Source organism: Ambystoma mexicanum, chromosome 2p (genome assembly GCF_040938575.1).
Source record: "Ambystoma mexicanum isolate Mex_15411 chromosome 2p, UKY_AmexF1_1, whole genome shotgun sequence".
Classification (NCBI taxonomy): Eukaryota; Metazoa; Chordata; class Amphibia; order Caudata; family Ambystomatidae; genus Ambystoma; species Ambystoma mexicanum.
In genome coordinates this window covers 1353549124-1353571191 of record NC_090923.1, presented here as the reverse complement: position 1 = coordinate 1353571191, position 22068 = coordinate 1353549124, and the positions used below count along the sequence as shown (strand labels likewise).

At 44.2% G+C, this 22068-nt stretch overlaps 1 protein-coding gene across 6 annotated transcripts in view; it reads left to right on the top strand.

Annotated features, from left to right (window-relative positions):
* Window positions 1–22068, top strand: part of RAI1 (retinoic acid induced 1) — a 2051579-nt gene that overhangs the window by 1095842 nt on the left and 933669 nt on the right. For all 6 annotated transcript variants that reach the window (XR_011302221.1, XR_011302217.1, XR_011302220.1 and 3 more), the window contains one exon: window positions 17726–17809. The gene's annotated coding sequence lies outside the window, so the exon portion shown is untranslated. The remainder of the gene's footprint in view (window positions 1–17725; window positions 17810–22068) is intronic.

Here is a 22068-nt window from a genome sequence, read left to right as displayed (position 1 = left end):
GAGATAGAACTGTGAATATTAGCTTGCACACTCAGAGAGAATTGTTAATGTTGTCTTGAATCAAATCTAGAGGTGTGACTATTAGCATTGCTTCACATGTAGACAGAATGGTGAAGATTAGCATAGAGTTACATATAGACAGAACTGTAATACTGGCTTGCGTCACATTCAGATAGAATTGTAAGGATTAGCATTGCGCCACATCCACACAGGATTGTGAAGATTAGAATGCGTTGCTTCTGAATAGCGATGCCACCAACCAACCCCACTAAACAATCTCACCCCTCTGCATACACCTCTCACACTCTACACAACCACACCTCCAAAGCACTACAAACCGCACGCACTTCACTACATCGCAACAACAAAACATAACACACATAGCCTCGCACAACACCACATGATGGCCACCAACCGAAACACACACCTAAGCTCAGCAAACAGTGTTAACCGAACTGAGGCTCACAACAGCACATAACAGCTCTCTTGCTTTTTTGTCTGCTCCTTACTAACCCATCCCACCCTCTTTCCTTTTCAGATCTGCCAGTGGACCACTCCGGTGGGGAAAGTGCGGGTTATGAATATCCTTTAACATTAACCTGAATCTAACGCTGAGGAGGCTGCAATGTAGTTTTTGATTTTCCTTTTGGGTAGATTATATTGTTGGTTCGGTGTGTTGTCAGTTGAGTTTCCGTTGCTCGTGGTTCTCTCCTGGTTGTACCTTTTGGGAGGTGGAATTCTTTGGTGGTCGGTCTCTTCGTCGAGTAGACTGATAAGATTGATGGCCGGGTGGTTTTCTGTTAGTTCGGCCAGTGGATTGTGTTGGTACCCATCTGTTGTTCCAGTTTTTGGTGATAAATGATGTGTGCACGGTAATGGATCAGTTTGTCCCTGATTCTGGTTGGGGTATGTAGTCCGGGTTGGGGTGGTTTATCAATTGTCATGTTGCATTTGGCATCCCAGTGGGGTCTGTATTGGTAACGCTTATTGCCTGTCGGTTTGTTGTTGCTGGTTTCATCAAGCGGTCATAAGTGGAGAGGTAGGGAGCAATATAGTTCGTCTTTGCTCTGTTCTTTGTATGTGTCCTCATGCTGTTTGGGTGTTGTTTTTTACCAAGTTTTCCTGAGTTGTGGGGTTTTTCTGGCCAGCAGCTTCCCGCACGGGTGGGGTTTCCTTATTATTTCTGTTGTCTATTCTGGCTTTCTTGTGGCGAGGCATGGCGTTTTTAGTTGTGGGTTTTATTCCTTTAAGTGGGCGTCCTCTTTGGATGGGAGTGTTTCCTGGTCCTTGGGGTTCAGTATTTATTTGTGGTTTTTGGTTAGTTGTAGCTTGTGATTGGTGGGGTTGTGGTTGTAGACCCTTGCAGTTCGGTCGTTTTCTGCCATTTCCTTTGTGGTTTCGATGTGGTTTTTGGTGTATATCTTGGGTGTCTTTTGGTTGTGGTTGTTGATCTAAGGGTAGTAAACTCTTGCGGTTAAGTCGTTAGCTGGTATTTCCTTTCTGGCTCTGTGTTTTTATTTTTGTTCTCCTTTTTTTGGTGTTTATCTTGGGGGTACTTGGATAATGTAGAAAGAGTGCGGGCTGTGCGGCTAGCTAGCCGTTGAGGTGGTAAAGACCTGGTGGTTTGCATGCAGCTGGTGAGGGCGTTGGGATGAGGGGGGGGCATTGCCGATCGGGTAGGGAGAACCTAGATTTGGGCATTGTGCCAGTTGGAAGAGCTGTGTTATGCAAAATCTGTGGTGGGCGGGTGGCATCTGTGTTTGAGACACAGTAATTACTCAAAAGGGCACTGGTACCTTAGCTACCAGGGGTTTTGGGGTGGCCAATGCTGGGGCACATCAGCAGTACTTAGCTTGGGGATACCTGGTAAGTCGGTGAAAGCCTGGGATTGCGGTCACAACCGTAGAAAGGCGTTGATACCTAGCTTTGGGATACCGAACAGGTGGGAGGGAGTCCCAGACTGAGGACGCAGCTGAGATTGTGGTAGCACCTAGATTTGGGATGTCTGGTACAGGGGAGAGAAGATCAGATTAAGGAAGCAGCAGCAATGCCAGGTATGGCTAACAGTTGGAATAATTGCGGCTAACTGCAATGTGGCTATCTCAAATCTGGTAACACCTATAGAGAGAAGGCCTAGAATTGGTGTGCAGCAGCAATGCAGTAACCCCCAAATCTGGTATACCTGGACTTAAAATGAGGCACAACCGTAGATGCATTCACACCCAGACTTGGGACACCTGGATAGATGGAGAACGGCCTAAAATGGGGTACAATAGTAAATACAGTAGCACCTGGATTTTGGGACACCTGGATAGAGGGAGAATGGCCTAAAATGGGGGCAGGACAGTGTTAAGATGGATTTCTGAACTCGGACCTGGAGGGGCAGAGGTTCAGAAGGCCAGCCTAGTTTCTTGGAACAGGGTAACCTCTGGACAAGCCAGACCAATCAGGGTAGCGATGGCGGTATTACCCAAATTGTTCGAACACAATTGTTCGAATTACCGAATTGACCGAAAGTCGAGGGTCCGAATTGACCTTTGCACAATTGACCGCACATATATATATATATATATCTAACAGTTGACCTTCACAATTCGGTCAATTGTGCAAAGGTCAATTGTAATTCGAACAATTGTAGTTCGAACAATTCGTATACCTCCATCGATGTCGGCGGTCAAGACTAAGTCTAAAGAGGGGTGAGGGTGACTGAAAGACCTCAATGAGCACACAAAGCAAAGACACTTACAAATTACTCCAGACAGGTGTTATATTAAAAATATAGACACATTTATTACAAGGCCTTTGTAACATCGATCATAGCAAAGAATCACAATAATACTAAAGTAAACCAACACATCACAATCAATACAATATGTATACAAGACCGAGGGGTCTAAGGAGTTAGGAGCACATAATATGTAGACCACCTAGATGGGGAGGAAGACAGGCAGTGCAAGTAATCATTAGACCCAGTTCGACATCAGAAATACACCTAACTAGGAGGAAGTCTGAGCCCTACGAAGAGAGGAGTCTTCTGCTCAAAAGTAGCTGCACGCGCTGGTGCCAATGGATAAAGTAGGGTCTCTTCAAGGGTCTCAGGCAGTTCAGGAAGGTGAATGAAGCGATGAAGAACAAGTCCCTACTACTCAAGCAAGGCCTCCACTTGTGGGCAGAGGCAGGGTGAGCGTGCGGGATAGAGTCGCTATTTCGCGACAGCGGTAGAAAGAAACGGGCTCCTGTGTGAGGGGCCACCGGTTGGGGTATGGACTACTCACCGGTCCACGACGCAGGCATACCCAGACTTCTCCAGTTCATTTCACGTTGCTGGCAGGTTCAGCTGCGATGATCAGGATGTCTCGGCACCATGTAGATTCTGTGTAGCAGGATGCAGGGTCCAGGGTATCCCAAATGCAGCGGACGTGCACAGGTTATCGCAGCACGGTACACAGCAACCGCGTTTACTCTGGTCCGGGCGCACTCTTCTCTCTTCAGACCTGGGAATACCAAGTGTATGAAATTCGGTGTGTGGGTGCCGTGGATGCAGAGCAAGCAGTAGACCAGGTTTCGAGGGCTTCCTCGAAACGGTGGTGGTGACAGAGCAAAGCATCCTGCGTAAGCTGGTCAGCCCACTGGTTGGCCCAGGGACACTTCCGAAGAGGCTTACTTGTAGGGTTTGATGAAGGTGCCAGGAATAGTTGATCCCACTATTCCAATGGGTCGAAGCGCCTTCGCAGACTTTCTAGCGCGATCAGATGCAGAGGGGTCTCGCAGGACAACAGCAGTTCAGGGTGTCAAACCTTCAAACCTTCAGAGGGTCACCAGCAGTTCCTCGACTCAGCTTCTTGTTGCAGGATACTTGGCTCCTTATCCCTTGTTCAGTGTGAACTCAGGCGATCGACATGGTAGTCCTGTTTTCAGCCTCCTCTTATCCAAAGTTCCCTTTGCGCCAAAATGGAGAGGACCCAGTGGGAGATCTGCTCACAAACACTCACACCATACGTGGACCTATCACGGACCACGATGGTACCAGGCATTCAGGACACTCCAGACTCTCTTGCACCCAGGATGTGTATTGGGACCAGACATCCCAGCCCACATCCTGGAGGCACACACAAGGCACGCAGAAGCCGAAAGCGTTGGGTTTCGCAGGAAAGTGCATGGCCAAATAAGGACGGACCCCGGTCGGCTCGACAAGGGGCAAGATGGTCAGAGGACAGGACAAAGAACCTCGTGGCATGGCCATTTTGGGAGCCAGGCCACTCATTTGTGCCAAACGCGGTAAGCGCGGATAACATGGCGAAAAAGGGTTCAAAACACAAGAGAAAGGATAGCTGCCACCAGTTCTGTCCGTGACACACTTGCACAGTTCATAATAAGTCCAGCGAGAGGTTCTAGGGCCTTTGGAATGACTAGAGACCCAAGAGCGCGGTAAAGTAAGTTACAGTGCACTCTTGTTTCATGTTGCACAAAAGCTGCAACATGAGGAAAGGACTAAGGGAAACAAAGTCTCCCAGTACTGACTGTCGTAAGGGCATTTCAGTTTCCCCATAAGAATTGAGCGAAAGCCCAGAGGAGTGCGGCGGAAGGCTGCGCTTCTCTGGCAAAGTCTAGATCAGGGTATAAAACAGCAGCAAAAAGTTTGGGGGTTGCCACATGGAGGGAAAATTACATACAAAATGAAATCTTTCCTAACAGACAGTGAATGCAGTAACACCTAGATTTGGGACACCTGGATAGAGGGAGAATGGCCTAAAATGGGGTACAATAGTAAATGCAATAACACTTGGAATTTACGGTTTACCAAAACAATCTAGCAAAATGTGAGATAAGGCCGACTAACGCAGCTTGGCTAGATGTGAGATATGGCTGACTAACACAATATATAGCATCTTCCTGAAAGTCTTGAAAACAAGCCGAAATCTCCTGGAATCCCTTACTATTTATTTATTTATTTAATGTGATACAGTCTATTTAATAAACTTTACACATATTAATAAGTAAGCACCATATATAGATTAAACTTCTGTGAGTAGAATAATAACAATATAACAATAATATAACAATATAATGATAATAAACTATTTACACATATAAAATCAATCTCAAAGCTCAAAGCTCAGATAGCATATGAAATAAAAAGTAGAAAAGGTGCTGAGAAGAAGAACAAAGGGCCAGGGCAGTGACAGTTATAGGTTACGAGTACTGATTTCAGATCTGAATATTCAATATTTCTTCTATCTTAATCCAGATATTGAAGAGAGCTATCATTTCTCGCATGCTCTCAGAGTTCATGCAGTGATGCCAGAATAATGACGTTCCAATTGATGCTGGATTATGGGAAAACTTTCCCAGATGACAAAGGATTACGTCAATCATAGTGCCACATTCTGTCAAAACATGTCTTGCTGACTCTAATACTTTGTTTCCTTCACACAGCCGACAGGTGCGTTGTTCCAATGGCAACTGCTGTCTTCTGCCTGTGACCAACAGAATAGGCAGTTGGTCCATCCTTAACAAAAGGATAAATCGTCGCAGTTTTTTTGAGGGGCATAGATTCAGATACCCTTGGGGTTGCAAGAATGAATACAACCTATACTGTACAAATGCGTAGCTTTTCAACGCGCTAAGGTGAGCGAAATTCTCTAGCCAATCCCACATTTCTACCCTCTTATCAAGTGCATTTCGAACTTGCTTGGTATATGGGCCAGCTCGCCAGGTCCATCCAATGGTAGCAAGAAATGTTATCATCGTCGCAGATGGAGACTGAGGGTTTTGTTTCTTGCACAATTCTTGGAAGATGGTAAGCAGGAGAGGGTTAGCTGTTGTACTGCGCATTTTCAAAAAGTGCCCCAATCTCCTTTTCATAACGATAGCCTTCATAGAGGGTAGCCCTAGTTCTAATCGAATAATTGCCATCGGGACTCCCGGGCCCAGGCCAAGTATGCGACGCCAGAACTTCCCCTCGATGATTTGAAGCCAGCTAAGATCTAAGTCTAGAAGTGAATCTAGACCATAAGTCATCATAGGGATAAATACCTGCATGTATAATTGGCGCGTACCCCAGAGCGAAAATCCTCCTTGCTGATTGGTAAAGTTGGCTATTAAAGATGTTACTTGTACTGCTCGCATTGTACGTGAGAGCTTAAGAGCCACATAGTCCCCATTGGGCTCAAAATCAATACCTAAATAACGGTAGAGTGGGGCGTATGAAATCAAGTTGTTATTCACCCTGAGGTTCACACGGGACACTTTTTTGCTAGTAAATCTCAATACCTTAGTTTTGTCTAGGTTAATAATGAGACCATTAGATTCGGCATACTCCCATAATGCAATGGCTGATCTACGTACGCCACTAATAGTGTGGTCAAAAATGACCAAATCGTCAGCATATGCCATGACGGTACAGGCGGAGTCCCCGATTTTGGGGGGGCAATTATGAGTAGAGGTTAGAGCAAGCGGGATATCATGCACATACAGATTGTACACTAGGGGGGCAGTCACACAGCCCTGTTTGACCCCCCTATTTTGATATACCTTGCCGGTCAGATGTCCCTCCTGGTCCAATTTTAACCTGACTGAGGTATTCTGATGTAACAATCTGAGAAAATATAGTACGCCAGCAGGGCAGCCTAGAGCAGCCAGTTTAGACCATAGGCGTTCTCTAGGTACCAGATCAAAAGCTGCTTTAAAGTCGATGTATAGTGCATACAACGGTGGCTCATCTCTTTTACGGGCTCTTGCTCTTAGTAGGTTCATTACCATCAAATTGTAGCCTTTTCTGAAACCACATTGGAATTTGGATAATATATGGGCCTCATCTACCCATGTCTGAAGGTCCTTGAGCAACAGAGCGGCAAACAGTTTGCCTGTCGTGTCCAGCATAGGGAGGAGTCTGTAATTATTCGGGTCTAGCCGGTTTCCCTTTTTAAATACCGGGATCAACACGGCTGTTTGCCACGATTTAGGTATCACCCCTTGGTTCAGAATTTTCTCAAACATAATTGTCAACAATCCTGCCCAAAACTCAGGTTGGGCTTTGATAACTATGTTGGATAGGCCATTAGGGCCAGGAGCTCTAGAGGATTTTAGAGTTTTTATCTTACAGAGTATCGCTGTGTATGACATATCAAATGATATACTAGATCTTGGAGGAAGCGATGGAAGACTCTCCTCTGGCTGCACGATGGCGTTACGATTCAACAGGAAATCCTCCCATTCCTTTGCACCGATAGGGTTTGCAAGTTGCCCCTTAGTAGTTTCTCTAGCTTCACGCAAAAGTGCCCAGATGCTACGAGTGTTTTTCGAGCAAATGGTGTGAATCAATTTCTGATATGCCAGAGTTCTTTCGGTAAGCCGTAGCTTTTTGATATTGGTTCTGTATTTATTCTTGCATTTCCTAAGAGCCACCCTGAGATTTTCTAAAGGTTCGCTCCTTTGTTTGATCGTGCGCAGCTCCCTTCTAAATTCCCTCTTAGTGTCTCTGATCTTTTTGTTAAACGGGGGTATACCACCCTCTGGTTTAATCATACTCCGATTAGGGGTTGAGGCATGAGTATTAGAAAAACGACTGATCCAAGTTTCTATGGCTTCTATAGACATATCGTCGAAGTTGGGTAATAGGGGCCAGTTCACAATGTTTAATGCTTCTGAAGCCAAGTATATGTTCTGGGCAGTCCACCTGATGCTAGAGCCCGCTTTGTTTACCTGAATTGTACCCAGATTACTCTTTTCTGATTTAGTGTGGACAATATTTAAAACACACTGAAGTGCAGCGTGGTCACGCCATTCATTTAAAGATACCATTAGGTCAACAACACATAGCAACATTTTAGGGCACATAAATATATAGTCAATTGTACTGGAAGAAGAACCGTTAGCCCACGTTTGTTTTCCTGGATGGTCACTAACCGTGTAACCATTCACCATCTCAAGATCCCAGTCATCAAACAAGAGACGCCATTGCGGGCCTTCAGTATCTTTTTTGCTATGCGTAAGTAACCGCTTGTTTCTTAGCCTAGAGTTTTGTGGGTGTAGCCCTCCCTCCCCCGGTATTCGGCAATTGAAATCGCCAACTACCATAACCGCACCGTTTCCCTGAGTTGCTGACCAGAATGCCAACAATTCTTGAAGGGCTGCTTGAAGTGGTTCACTTATACGGGCATAAGGAGGATTATATATATTTATCAGCAGTACCATTTCTCCTTTACCCTTAGGCCCGTATTTAACTTCCACTGCCAACAGATTATTGTCAAGGCTACAGGGTATCTGTTTCAAGATCAAACGGCTTGCCACCCCAGTAAGCAACCCGCCGAATGGTCTACCCTTCTCTCCCCTTTTCGCGAAAGACTGATAAGTCACAAAACCATCCAGTAATAAAGGGTCCATCGCCCAGGTCTCTTGTAAACATATTAGCTCATGTTTGGCGACAAAGTTTGCTGACCCCTCAGAGGACAGCAGATGCGCAAAGCCTCTGCAATTCCACGAAAGTAATGACCAGGTTCAATGATTGGATAGAGCTGCGGGAAGCGCTTCAGCCAACCATTTTAGCACGTGTTGTATTTCTGCCACTTCTACTTTCTTTCCCTTAGGTACAATCGGGCATACATCTAAATCAGCTGAACCACTTGTTTCGCCGTTATCGACACAGGGATCAGGTTCATCCAAGTCAGCATCTATCTCCACGTCAACTGCCCAAAGTTTGTCTCGATACTTCCTGATCAGCTGTGCGGTTGAAAGAAACGTGTAATGAAGGGCGGATACACACGAATTCCGCCCCTTCAATGGCTCCACAAACTGTAAGTCGTCAGATTGTAATACTCGTGTTCTGAAGCCATTTGGAGGAGCGCTTTGCGGATTGAACGTCTAAACGTTCCAACGTGTGTGCATTTCTTCGTTTACCTGCAGCACTGCGAGCTCTGCTCTTGCTGCTCCCCCTGCTTCCTGGAGGAGGCGGGGACTTCGGTGCACACGTGACGCATCACGTGACTGGTACCGGCCACAAATTGCCGGCCCAACCACCCTCGCGGCGTTAAGCCTGTGGCGTCAAGTCTACTGGCTGTTGAGCGGCTGTTTGGCAGATGGTGGCTTAACACCATCCTGCCCCAGGTACTGTCTATTGCCGCTGCACCTACTAACATTAATCGGTTATTTCCCAAATAGCTGTATGGTTGAATCTTATCAGCATTTATTTTTAATTGAGTTGGTGCCTTGTTTTATTTTACATATAATTGAGAAAATCACATCGCTTTTAACGCTTTTGTAATAAATCATTACATGTATACCTTAAAAACAGGCATGCCATCGGAGATAACCAGAGACCCTATGGTTACTTCCCCAAGCTCTATGCCTAGTTCATCGGATCTAGCCTTGCTTTCCAAGACTCCCGTCAACCAAAATATCCCAAAATCACAGGAAAAGTCCAAAAGTCGAACTCGTATTTCTAAGAAAAATATTGTTTTAACCCCCATTAATAAAACTCCCACTCAACCTGACATTCGCAAGTTCTATGACTTAAAGGCAGGTGGTATAGCAATGTCTGATCCGATTAACTTGGCATCTTTGGTTAAGATTGCTACGAACCCACAGCCTCTGAATTGTTGTCCAGGTAATGAACCTCCAACTCAATATCCCTTCATTAATAACGAGACTTCTATTTGCCCGTTGAGTTCTACTATTTCGGATCAAACTATACTAACTGTTCCTCATCTTCCTATTAAATCTATCAGAGCTGTTCAATCCATTGCTACTGTAGTCGAAGAGTCGACTTCTCATATAGAAGACACGACAATCGAAAGCCATAATGTAGCATGTGATATCCTGACCAGGAATGTCTCGCTGCCCTCAGTAATTATTGAAGACGTGGGATATGCCAGTCCAAACAAATCCACACCTTCTCCCTGTCAAAATTCTCCTGATTGCAGGGATTTAGAAAGCTCAAGAGCTTCTATAATGACTGATTGTGCACAACCAGGCGCCATGGACTCAATAAGACTCGACGAGGAGGTGTCCTTTTTGCATCCGACCCCCCGCCGCTGTCAGACATATGACAGAAATCAACAATCTTATGCCAAAGCGACTAATCCTGCCTTATTAGAAATTACCTTGGGGGCCATTAACACTACTATGTCCACGTTATTTAAGCTTTTCAACTCTTTAGATCAGAAGATAGCTGTTCAATCTGTTAAACTAGACCATATAAGTGATTGGATGAAGGACACCTCACTTAAATGTGCTAAAAGTCTTTCATTAGGAAACCTGGAACAAAGAGTAATTCATCTAGAATCACATATATTATTCCATCAAGGTTCAAATGAATACTCTGGGGTACCCATTACACAACGTCTCTCACATCTAGAAAATTTAATTCAAAACCCTTTGACCATTCCCCCAGCTTTGCCAACATTTTCTAAAATCATCCGCCCAATTGAATGCGTGGAGGAAATTGTGTCCTCAAAAAATAATGAGTCTTGGATTAGTGTGGATTCTCCTGTGAAGAGTGATGCTCAATTTGCCGCCGGTAAACAAAAGAGTGGCGCTAATCAAAACCTACGAAAAATGGGGTCTTCACTAGTGAACAACAAAAAGACAAATTCTGTCTCATTCAAAGCCACACAAAGAAATAAAAAAACCTTGCCGGTGAAGGAAACTGCTGTACACAGTGTTACTGCCCCTATGGATAGTCGCGATGTAGTTACGAATAGCGAAGTCGCCACTATAGCCGAAAGTCTTTCTGTTGCTAAAGCTATGTTAGACAACTGTCCAACATCTCAATCTGCTTTAAAGAAAGTTTCAAGGTCACCCCCTATGTATGATCCCTTGAATGAGTTGGTACATCTGTTAACATCTAAGCCTGATGACACACAAATAAAAGAATCCCTTCCTGCTGCACAAACATCATTACCTACTCAAGGTGATGTCATTAATACAGCTGCTAGTAGGTTACTTCCCTCTGTTGCTTCTACAGTGGGAGTTGAAGACCGTTTAAGGTTACCTCCCTCTGTTGTTTCTGCAGTGGGAGTTGAAGACCGTTTAAGCTCCTTAAGAGCTGCGGTAGACTCCTATCTCCTAAAAAAAATCTCAGAAGTGTTGCCCGAAGCTTCACATACCATTGATCAACCCTCTCAAATATATAACCCCCCTCAAATTATCCAAACCGAAGCTTCACTACTCTTAAGTAGATCAGATACTTGCATGAATTCTAAATCTGCTCATTGTAAAAGGAATTGGCCTCAAGTTTGTGCAAAACAAAATATTAAGAGATACTCTGATGCATGTAATGATGGTACCAAACCTTACATAAATGATGAGAATATTGCATTTTCATAGAAACTTAATCAATTCCACACTCTTATTTTGAAGTGTCGTGATGGCTCCTTTCCGAAATACGACTTATGTCGTGCTAGTGTTCTAAATATATTTGGAGATATTGAGGGGTTAGATGCCATCTCTTCCACTGATGTGGATCAAGTTGAGTTTCTGTGTGACAAAAATCTCTCCATTGTTAGATTATGGATAAAGTCTGGACTTGTCCGTAATACCTTGTGGAACGCCAGAATGGATCTATTCAATCTTGGCTTTTTATTAGCCCTTGATCCTGCACGTAAGCAATCTGAGGAGATTGGTAATAACAAATCTGTCGTAGGTACCAGCCTTGCACCATCTTGTGTCTGCAATTTCTGCACTAAAGACTCTTCATCAGACCCCAGAGCATCTTGTAATTATCCTTCATAACCACGAGCAGTCATGCCCACTACTGATCTTTCGCTTGCTAGCTGGAATACTAGAGGCCATTCTCATTTGCAGTGGACTATAAACAATGAATTAAACACTTATGATATAGTGGCATTACAAGAAACGTGGCTAGTAAATCCCCCTATATGGGATGACCATGAGATTATTCTGCTACCAGCAGTTCAAGCTGATAAAGGTAGACCTACAGCTGGACTTTTGGTTGCGGTGAAAGTGAGTAGAGGTTTAAAGATATCTCCTTGGAAAGCCCCAAACAAATTTATGCAATTGGTTAAAATCTCTCTTAAATCACACACATACGCACTTATTAACCTTTACAGAAATCCGGCAGAAATTAATGATGATTGTTTCTATGATACGCTGTCCCTTTTCTTCGAGTATATTTCCGCACAAAAAAATATCTCTGGAATCCTACTTATGGGTGATCTGAACCTTTCTTGTTTTGATTCGCACACTAGAAAGTTGAATCATGAGGGTGCAAGATGGATCTCCTATATGGAAGATCACGATTTAAAGATGGCAAATGGTGCAATTATAGGTGATATTCCCCCAATGAACACCTGGGAGAGAGGCAACTCAAAATCTATAATTGACTACATCTGTATGTCGAATAGCATTTTCATGAATACCACCAAATTTATCATAGTAAAACAGCCATCCAGTGATCACCATCTTTTAGCACGATTTTGGGCGATCAAAATTGAAAATCATTTCAAAACTGCATCTTATTATAATCAATCTGTATCTGTTAATAGAGGTAAAAACCGCTTCAAATGGTCGGTTAATAAATTACTAGCCCTGAATGGTGCTATACTAGACAACCACCGTCTACATAAGACTGGCTCGTATATAGACGTGTTAAGCACCTTTGCGAATCTCTATCCCACTCATAGTATATCTCCTAAAAGGCATGTGCACAGGTTTGATATAGCTCTCTGCGAAAGAAAAAAGGCTTACAGAAGAGAGATCAGAAAATATCGCAAACTCCCCATGATTGATCAAATTAAGGCAGTTAAAGTTGCTGCTTCGAGATATAGAAATTGGGTGCGTTTGAGGCGAGCAACTATGTATCAAATAGACAGCGAACACTTCTTGGTAGCCTGTCGTAACAAAAATTCTGCACTGGTCTGGGATTTGTTGAACAAATGTAATACATCACCTCAAGGGCATACACAACTCAATGGAGTATCTGAATCGGTGTGGGTCACACATTTTGCTGCTCTATATGATGATTATAAGATGAATGGTTATAGGTACAACAGTAGCTCTGGGAACGGGTGGGACTTATACTGCACAAGATCTATTATTCATGATTTTATCAAATCATCTTCCTCATCTAGAGCAGCGGGTCTGGATGGCCTTACTAATTTAATGCTCAAACAAAATATAACAGAATGGGCACTAATTTTGAACAATACCTTCCATCACATCATACAAACCAAAAATATTCCTGACTCATGGCGCTCTTCTGTGATCATTCCGATCTATAAAAAGGGTGATCGCATGGACCCAAAGAGCTATCGTCCAATAACGTTATTGGATGTTCCAGGCAAAATATTCTCTAGGTTGGTATTAAGAGACTTTAATGCTTGGTCAAATAATGCATATCAACGTGATCCAGCACAAACTGGTTTTGTTGCAGGACTTTGTACTGGCATTAATTTAATTACTTTAAATGCTATAAGACAACAAGCAGTTAATAAGAGACAAGCCAGATATTTTGCGTTCATAGATCTTCACTCCGCTTTTGACTCGGTCTCAAGACCAAAACTCATAGATAAGTTACGCAAAGCGGAGTGTCCTCCAACTCTTATTGATATTATCTTTGCCCTTCATTCACACACTAAAGTCTATGTGAGATTGAATTTTGAGGGCTTGCTTTCATCCCCAATTCCAACATCTAGAGGATTGAAACAGGGGTGCATTTTAGCATCTGCCCTGTTTAATTTTTTCATTAACGATGTACGTTGGATCTTTAGCAAAATAATAACTGATGCTCCCAAACTGAATGGTGTAAAAATTTGTGCCTTATGGTATGCAGATGATCTGGTTTTAGTGTCTAAAACTCCCAGTGGTTTACGTAACCTTTTGGCAGCACTATGCTCATATTTTAAAGAAAATGAACTAGTAGTAAACACTGGAAAAACACAAATTGTCACATATGTCCCGAAGGGGTTACGTAAACACTTGTTAGAATGGCAAATTGAGGGAATACCCATAATCATAGTACCAAATTACGTGTACTTGGGCCTAATTTTTGATGGTTGTCCAACGCTAGACTCACATTTGAATAAAATTAAACATAAGCTAGTCACGGCAATCTGTCAAACTCGAGTAATTGTTTCTAAATATGGCAAATTTTCTATCAAAGCTGCCATTACATACTGGAATCAGAATGTTGTGGCAACTATCCTTTATGGTTTAGAGACATTAATTGTTCCCTCAGGTTTTCTCAATGTACTAGAAGCTAAGTTTTGGCGTGCAATTTTACATCTTCCACAGTGTATTCCTGGAGTGCTGATACGCTATGAATTGGGATTAACCTCTCTAACTGCCATATATAACTGGCGTCTATGTGCCCTATTTCGTAAATGCATATTAGCCCCATGTGATACCTCCACGTTATCTTCTATTTCTAGCTATTTGCTTAGCTCTGCAGAAAAATTTCCGAGACATTGGTCTTCTAAAATATTATCTATCATGGTGAACGCTGATATATCACTTGAACTTCTGGTACTTTACCCAGAGCAAGCCAAGAAAAAGGTATACATGATAGACTGGATTGATACAAGAACTCAGTGCTTAACCTACAAAGACTTCGATCCTGCAATTTTTGGTCCCAAGCGTTATAAGGATATAGCTGCGTATTTACGTTTGGCACCATCTGCTGCTACAAGAATGGCCATTCTGCGGTTGCGGTTCAACATCTGGCCCACTCGGGAGGTTAAAACAAAAAGAAAGCAAATTCCCTCTGACATGAACTGGTGTAGGTTTTGCAAAAATATAACGATCGTTGAAACTCTACAACATTTATTACTGAATTGTCCTGCGCTATGTACCTTGAGAAAACTGCACTTTGCTAACCACTTTGCGTACTTTGCACAAATTGACCCAAGAAATAGATGGATCGCCATGGCAGCCACTGAATGTATGAGTATAAGAATTGCAACCATCAACTTTTTAAAAGCCCTAAACATGGAATGAAATTAAGAGTTCTTTACTTGTTGATATTTTAGCATCTTTTAAACCTTAATGAATACTTGTGTTACTTGGATTTGATGTTTATGGATTTTTCTATTTTTATAAATTGTAAATTGAAAAAGTTGATATAACTTCAACTATATTCAATAAAAAAAAAAAAAAAAAAATACTCGCAATTCCGGAACGGAGTATAATCGGGTTAAGAGTTCTGACCGAGACAGCCATCTGCGCCCGCCGTTATTATAAAGGTTCTTGATCCGACATATCCTACTGAACGGAGTGCTCGAACCCTCCTCCGTTGGTTTGCGAGGAGGATGGATGATTTTAGCCTGAGGCAGCAGAGGATGGGATGGTTTCTCCGGGGGCCTACATAACCTTTCCTCTGGCAGCTGAGCATCGACTTCAAGTTGTTCCCACTCTTCGTCCATTGCTTCTAGGTCATCCAAAGTCAATGTACCTTTAGCCTCAGTATCCTCATCCTCCCTTGCAGGCATTGGCAGCTTCTTCGACTGTTCCTTGTTCTGATCTTGGTCTGTAATCAGCCAGCTAGTCAGGCAACCACCTCCAATGTTGTTCCTTTTCTTAGCTCGGGCAGCCCTTTTATTTGCTTTTTTTGAGCGGCCCCCGGTTTTCACAAATTCTTCTACTGAGGGGCACTCTGACAGTTTTTTCCTGTTTTGTTGAGCCTTCTTAGCCAGTTTGCGCTGTTTGCGAGAGTAAAAAACCATCTCGCTCTGGTCCATATTTGCAGATGCTTCTTTAATGGGCATAGCATTTATCTCTTCAGCTATATCAATGGCCTCCGCTAAGTTGATTTCTGCCTCATCTTCCACAGGATTTTCATCAGTCCGGGAGTGATCGGTGCGGTGGTATTGGCTAAGATGCGTCCGGTCATTTGGAGCAGAATTTTTAGGGCGAACTGGATAGAAGTTACAGAGGATTGTATCTCTGCTATTTCATTTGCTCCAGGAAACGGGATAGAAGGGTCCACATCCTCATTATCCGGGACGTCCTCCATTGATACCATTACTAGGTTGGGGGAGGCTGATAATCTGCCCCCCTGCTCAGAGTAGCCCGAGATAATGACAGGAGCAGCCGCAGGATGCGTTCCCTGTGTCAGATCTTTATCATCCTGCCTCTTGGGTATCAGGGGGATCATCCCACGTTGTATGTTCAGGCATAGATCAAGTAGAGAATTATTATCGATGTCATCGAAGTTAGTGGTACTCATACAGTCCCCCCCACCAATGTATGTTGGTTCCTCTATGATCGCTGAATTAGTTTCAGGTATAGAATTTGTAGGGAAGAAACCAGTAATCTTCCCTTGACCTGGGAGGGTGGACTTTTTGAGCTTCTTCATGGAAATTTCCTTGGGACTGCCCTTCTCCTCACTCCACAATGCCTCTGCTTCTCGGGCTTTCGGCGTCTTTCGTAGATTATATTTGTTTTGTGCTGTCTTTTGTCCCGGAGGCATTTTAAGTTGTTCAAATGAATAAATAATTAGAGGGAGGGTAGTAATATTGTTTTTTATGGAGCTGCCTGTCTGTCACACCCCCAGGTAAAGTGCAAACATAAAAAGGAGGGGTTAAGTAAAGAATGGGGGGGTCCAATGGGCCTCTTCCACTGGGGATACAGGGAGTACTTCCCACCCCTCTTACAGTTCCAGCACCACCCCAACAAAGTCTTAGTGTGTCCCCTGCACCACAGGTGCAGCTTGCTGTAATGTGCCAGGGGGGGGGGGAGCAGGGACGCCAATAGGCACCAGATATAAGGCCGCTGAACTTCCTTAAGTTCAGCGGTCCCGGCCAAGACACCCGCACCTTCCTCCCGCGCTTCCGCCTCCTCGGGGGGGAGCACGGGTTCGCAACACCCGCCTCGGGGTGTATAGGTGGTTTCTACGCGCGGGTCAACCACCGATCGCCGGTAGTGGCCCCCCGCGGCTCCTTACTCGTAGCGTGTACTTGCCTCTCCGACCATGTTCCCCAGTCCCCCGGCAGCATGTAGGTCGCTTCGACGGCGATCCGGCGCCCAGCGCCCGGCTTCCCCACAACACTCTGGGAGCTGGTGGATGCGAGTGTTGGAGGACTAGAGGAAAGAACCTCTCTCAACGGCCGGCAGACCGTCAAGCCGCACCACAATAGCAATCTCACAATCAGTCAGTCAGAGGATTGGGCGGCCGCTTCCGACTGCAACAGTGTGTGCACCAGAAGCCCTTACATTTTCCCCAGATGCAGAGGTACAGTGTAATCTACAGTTTTACAGCCAGTAAGATAGCTCAGAAGGTAAACTGTCTGTTGATGAGATCTGTGTTTGATTTACAGTTCGCAGGTTTGCATCCTGGCACAGCCAAATAAGTCTTCTCTTACAAGGTCGTCCAATGTGCTTCAATTTCAGTTGGGTAGTAACTAGTAGTAGATTATTTCTTATATGCTTAATTTTGAGTGGCAGATGTTTTTGATGTGCTTCCAGTTTCTGCTGGTAAGGGAATTGGAGCACCGCTAAAGGAAGTTTATTTGTCCAAGATCAGTTATTTCAGCGAAGGAAAGCCTGGAGTTGCCAGATTGAATCACTTCACAATTTACTGGTCTAGCTAGAGATTAAGAAAGAGTAATGCAATCCGGATTGAATACATTCTGTATGTTGGGTGGTATGTTCTCCCAGAAATCTATTTTCCCAAACCTGTTCTATCTGCTTATGAGATGCCCTAAAATGGCAAATGTCTGGTTACAAGAGCTTTATCTAATTGAAAACCCCCCTTGGGTCCTTTGTGTTCTAGGTTGATATGAGGCGACTTTCCCAGCTGCTTGCAGCACACCTAAATAGTGTGAAGTGGAGATCAGGATGAAAACAAAGATTGATAGTAAGTCAAAAAGTACTTATATTCTGCAAAAGTATTCCTGTGCATTTATTGCACTACGTGTGTCACAAAGACGTGCTTTAAATTGGGTTGTTTTAACAGGGTGCATTGCATGATTGATTATAAGTTACTAGCTGCCGAGCCTGCTGATCAGCACCAGCCCTGATGGAGTGCCGTGCAATTGCTGATCATCTGCATGTTCAAGAGAACTAGAGCCTGCCATGTTGTGTGTGTTTTAATGAATACTAGTCTGGTTTAACATCTGTCACAATCCTTTGGTGTTATCCATAGCAGCTTTATCAAGTTATTGTGCAATCATGTCCAGCATGTCTGATAGTAGCGGAAATGTGCATATGCACTGCATCGTTGCAGAGAAGCCCTGAAACAATCTCATTGTGAGAATGGTGGCCTTAACGAGATGTGCAGGTGCTGTCCCAGTGTTGTCCTAGACATTGAGGAAAGGTTGAAACGTCCTGTTGAGACATGTCAGCAATGTCCATTTAAAGTGTACACAATGCATATTAGAAGTGCACCTACTGCCTTCTAAAGGTATATACAGTGTTGCTCAGGAAGGCCAGTACCGTCCAGTAAAAGCTGTACACACTCCTACTGACCAAGTGCCTGCCCTACGTCCTAGTTTGTGTTTTAATGCAAGCAGGGTAATTGCTAATGCTATGTAAGTACCTAGTAACTGCGTGCCAGCCACAGTTCTTACAGCCTCGGTATACCACCAGAAGCCAAAGCTTTTTACTCATGCAAAGGTAAGTTTGTCAGATCTTTTGGGGCCCCAGTCTAGTGAAGATGGAGGTGACTCCAATATCCACTTATTTATTTAAAATGTTTGTAGGCCACACCACGAGCCCGGAGCGCGCCCAAGAGACAAAGACGAGACGAACAGACAATTACGGCAGAATCAGAGACAGGAGGCAGAAAGTAGAAGAATGTTACCAGAGGATTCCTTGCACCAGATCACACTATTCAGCCATGGGCTTTGCTTTACCAAACCACTGCAGTTTGTTTTTAATACAATGGGTTTAAGTAAACCCAGACTAAACCACTCAGAATACATTGTCAAATCACCCCCACTACCAAAGCTGAGTCACGCCGTGAATTGGAGACATTGAATGAACTAAGTCGTGTAACCTTGTGCCCGGCAGAGACCTTATACATTAAACTGTGTCAAATCTCCAGGGTACCTGAAAGTGCTACTTACCCGCCACACGGTCATGTACCCCGATCTGTTTCTATAAACTTGTATCTTTGTGTTCAAGTAGAAGACATAGAATTGTACACGCGGAGCTGACAATGGGAATGTTTTCCACAAAGTACCTTCCTATACCGTACAAGTCTTTATTCCATGTCTTGTATCACTGAGGAAACATGGGTGTTTAATGGCTCGGAATTAACTTTCAGCCTCTCACTTCCCCGGGAAGTCATGCTCTAGAGCAGAACATGAGACAGGCGGGGCACCGCTCGGGAAATCGCGAATATCTGGAGTAAAAAAGGTAACTTTTATTTACACTCGGCCAGGAGAGTTGCTAGGTCTGGAAAAGACCCGGGGCTACGCTGATGTCAGAACTGTTGGGACTAGGGGCTAGCTAGTCTTTTGGCTGTAGCTCCTGAGATTCTATCCGGGGCTACAACCAAAAGATCAGGGGCTATAGCCCCCCTAGCAATGCCCCTGCACTCGGCTGAGCCAGCTCGATGCCCGTTACTGTACAGGTATTCTGTCAGCAAGTCCAAGCAGGCCATGCCCAGTTTAGGGCTTAGAATGGGAGACATTTCCACCCGTGTACAATTATTAACTGAGAGAGAGTCCTTAGAAAACACTGCTCGTTCATTTTTTTTTGTTTTTTTCTTTTTTTTCTCCACAGTAACAGTCGTCGCATGATCTCATTATTCCACTGTTACTATCCCGTTTCCCTGCCTGTGCCCTATTCTGTGAAGTGCCACCACTTAGTGCCTAGGACACTTCCTTTGGATTCCGAAGTTAGGAAAACTTGGTGTCCATCTTGAGACATAGTGATCTCCGAAAACTTTATTTTATAATTTTTTGTTCATTACTGCTGAACCGTCAGTTGGGGGTTCCTGTAAATATTGTTATTGCCCCATTCTCCTACCCCGCCTGTAAACGACTAACTATCTGTATATTTTTTATTTTTTTTTAAATTTCACTTTTATTGGTTTTCAAAAAGCTTTACAATCACATAACTGCAGCTTACATCTCTTGTTTACAAAGAAAGCGAGCATGTAAGTAGAGTTACAATCTCTTATTTCGGATAACAAGAAAACCGAACCTTTGTTTCTAATTATATCCTACCCCTCAACTCCCACCCCCCGCACATGATAACAGACCTGGAACTAAAGAGAGCGTTAAACAAAACCATTAAACCGCCATTTTAGTCATGGCGTTGGGCATAGAAGTCATGCATTGATTCAGCTGACACGCACTCGAGTCATTTCAGGCACTAAACCATAATAACCTTAGGTAAAGCATAATTCAGGCACGTTTCACAAAGCATATGCGGAACGAAACTCCAACCAAGTGTTCTCTACAGTGGCACGGTCCCCGTGCAATGCTGCAGTCAGGCATTCCATTCTGTATATGCTCAGTGCGACTGCTCGCCATTCACTCTTGCTGGGGAGCGTGGGCCTTTTCCATGTCATGGTAAGGCATGCTCGAGCAGCCATCAGTAGGCGCTGTACCATTTTGCACGCCACCACCATTCTATCCTCAGTTTCAGTTAAGGAAAACAAAACGAGTAGTGGGTGCTTCTCTCTTTCCTCTCCGTCAAGGTCCCTGATCCAGCTAAGGACTTCTGACCAGTAGATCTGGACCTGTGCGCATCCCCACCACATATGCCAGTAATCGGCCCGCTTCCCACATCCCCTCCAACAATTCGGGCTTACTCCCTGGTACATTTTGGCCAGGCGGACAGGGTCGTATTGCCACCTGTATAGTAGTTTGACAGCATGTAATTTGTATTGACACGATAGGGATGATTTCGCCGTTCGTCTGCACATTTGTAACCATAGATTTGGAGAGATTTGCCTGCCCATGTCTACTTCCCGTTTGCCTTTAAGTGTCAAGGAGGGTTTAATATCAATATCAATGAGTGCAAGGTACATAGCACTGATCAGGCCTTTGGAGCTTGTGCATGAATCAAGGATCTTTTCAAACGGTGTGAGGTCTCTCTGTAACTGTTGTTTCCATACTGATCTAGTCATTACCCCTTTGAGTCTAAGATACAGGAAGACCGAGAGGTTACCTATGCCTAGGGCTTCCTGCAACTCCTGAATGGTAATGAAGGAGTCGTTTCCGCGCAATTGGCCTGCCCTTTCTAGCCCCGCCTGGTACCATGTTTCAAAACTTCCTGGCTCGGGAATTGCGTCTCGGATCCCAGGTGACCAGAGATGCCCCAGTGGGGCAGGCCATGTTGTGACACCCACCATTTTCCTCCCTGGTTTCCATATTGACCATATCGTGCCTATGATGGGGTGAGATTTGACAGTGTTACGTAGTTGTGGTCCGGGCACCCATAGCCATTCACACATGATGAAGGGACGAAGGTGATAATTATCGAGTGCTATCCATTGGGGCTCAGACTTATGTCTGAAATGTGGGACAAGGACTCTAAGCTGAGTGGCTTTATAATATGTCTCAATGTCTGGAAGACCCACCCCAGCGTTATCCTTTCTGAGTTGAAGGAGAGATCTCGGGATTCTTGGCTTCTGGCCGTGCCATAGAAAGTTTAATATCAATTTCCTCGTATCTGTAAAGTATTCTGGGGGCATTTTAATAGGGAGCATTTGAAAGAGATATAGTATCTTAGGGAGCAGGACCATTTTTATAGCATTTAAACGCCCTAGCCATGAAATGGTAAGTTTGGACCACCTTTGGACATCTTTCTGAAGAGCAAGGGACATTGGGGGAAAGTTGGCCTCATATAAGGATCCAAGTTCACGGGTGACATTAATGCCCAAGTATCGGAGCGTGGTGAGGCTGACTTTTACTCCCAAAGGGGCGAAGCGCTTGGCATCGGAGTCTCTGCGTTTATCTATTGGAAGGAGGACAGATTTCCCTGTGTTGATTTTCAGCCCCGCAAGCTCTCCATATTCCTCAATAATGCTAAATGCCGCCGGGATCGAGTCTAAGGGGTCAGTCACATGTAGCAGAATATCATCAGCGTATAGGCCCAATTTATATTCCCGGTCGCCCACTGTGATACCCCTAACTCTGGCGTCATTTCTCAGCTTTTGTG